Consider the following 1,793-nt stretch of genomic DNA (forward strand, 5'->3'; position numbering starts at 1 on the left):
TTTGTAACGGCGACTCGCTGAAGGGAAAATCTTTTTCTGATTTAATTCTTTATATGATAAATTATTGCTGAACAGCAGAGCCCTGATAATATTTTCGTTTTTTCATTAATTTATTAATTTGCTAATTTGATTGGTGGACATCAGCGTACAGACAAAAACTGGTGTGTTAAAAACTAAAGAAAGAAAATTGTATATTTCTTGCAAAACTTGAAATAAAGATCAGAGTTTTTCCACTGATCTTCTGTCAGTTATTCTTCTAAAATGCAATTACAAAGTAATTACAGATTACCAGCAACCTTTCAATAATCCTTTGCCAATCTGCCCACAGTCACCCTAATTACCCCCACACCCATCCCTAACTGCTCCTGTTGCCCCCATGCCGACTCCCAGGAGGCAGCTTCCAGGCTGCTGGTGCCAAGTTGGGGTAGGAGAGTTTCTGGTGCTTCTGGCTGCTTTCAGCTAAAGCGTAAGGCTTTGGGTCAGTTAGTGAACTGCTGAAGTCCATCAGGTCGTTTTCCCTCCGGAGGCAGAAAACTGCAAAGTGAATAAATTTGAATAAAAACAGAAACTTCATAAAAACGCCATAATATGATAATAATGTTCAGGTGGAGGTTTTTATATCTCAACCTGAAAAAATCTGATGTTAATGTCCAGTTTTCTTTGTTACATTTCCAAGTTTTTTACATGATAATAACACAAAATATATGACATTACCGTGGCAAATAAAAGTTATAATATATCTATGTATTTCTAAATATAATTATAATCCAGACCAGAATAAGTAATGTTCCAGTTATCATTTATGAAAGGCGGCGCTAAACAGTTGGATTTTATCCTTGATTTAAAGGAACTCAGAGTTTCAGCTGTTTTGCAGTTTGCTGGAGGTTTGCTCCAGATTTGAGTTCTTCCACAGAGAAACTTTAAAAAAATCACTGAACAGCTCAAAGATCTGCTGAATCTTTGATTCAGTTGGACGTCTGTCCCCTGTGTTGGACGTCTGTCCCCTGTGTTGGACGTCTATCCAGTGTGTAGGACGACTGTCCCCTGTGTTGGACGTCTGTCCCCTGTGTTGGACGTCTATCCAGTGTGTAGGACGACTGTCCCCTGTGTTGGACGTCTGTCCCCTGTGTTGGACGTCTATCCAGTGTGTAGGACGACTGTCCCTGTGTTGGACGTCTGTCCCCTGTGTTGGACGTCTGTCGAGTGTGTTGGACGTCTGTCCCCTGTGTTGGACGTCTTTTCAGTGTGTAGGACGTCTGTAACCTGTGTTGGACGTCTGTCCCCTATGTTGGACGTCTGTCCCCTGTGTTGGACGTCTGTCCCCTATGTTGGACATCATTAACCTGTGTTGGACGTCTGTCCCCTGTGTTGGACGTCTGTAACCTGTGTTGGGCGTCTGTCCCCTGTGTCCTGTGAAGCTCACAGATTGACAGGACTCCGTCTCAAGCCGCTGGAGGACAGGAAGAAGATCTGGACTTCTTCAATAAACGGTGGAGGAAGTCTTCTGCGGGGGCTGGGCCAGTGTTGACCCCAGGTGACCCATTGGCCCATGTCTCCTTAATAAGTGCTGCCCTCCCCAGTGGTAACAGAATGGTCAAACATTATGTCAAGGGTAATTAAGGTCCAAATGCTCCTGACCCTGATATAATCCCTTTTGGAAGGATCTCCAACTGTTTGCTGTGATTAACACGGAGCGCTGCTCTGGAGGCTCTGCTGCTGTTGGTTTGTTGGCCCTATTTTTATCACCACATAAAGTTGCCTCCAAAAGCAACAGAAAATATCCTCAACAGACA

At 43.7% G+C, this 1,793-nt stretch overlaps 1 long non-coding RNA gene across 1 annotated transcript; it reads right to left on the bottom strand.

The window, feature by feature from the left end:
* Positions 1–1,093: 1,093 nt before the first annotated feature.
* On the bottom strand, positions 1,094–1,404 carry LOC114148372 (uncharacterized). The gene is made up of 2 exons (XR_003596264.1): positions 1,344–1,404; positions 1,094–1,283 (listed from the first exon to the last, which is right to left on the bottom strand). It is a non-coding gene; the product is annotated as an uncharacterized LOC114148372 (long non-coding RNA).
* Positions 1,405–1,793: the final 389 nt, after the last annotated feature.

This window comes from Xiphophorus couchianus, chromosome 7 (assembly GCF_001444195.1).
Source record: "Xiphophorus couchianus chromosome 7, X_couchianus-1.0, whole genome shotgun sequence".
In the NCBI taxonomy this organism is placed as follows: Eukaryota; Metazoa; Chordata; class Actinopteri; order Cyprinodontiformes; family Poeciliidae; genus Xiphophorus; species Xiphophorus couchianus.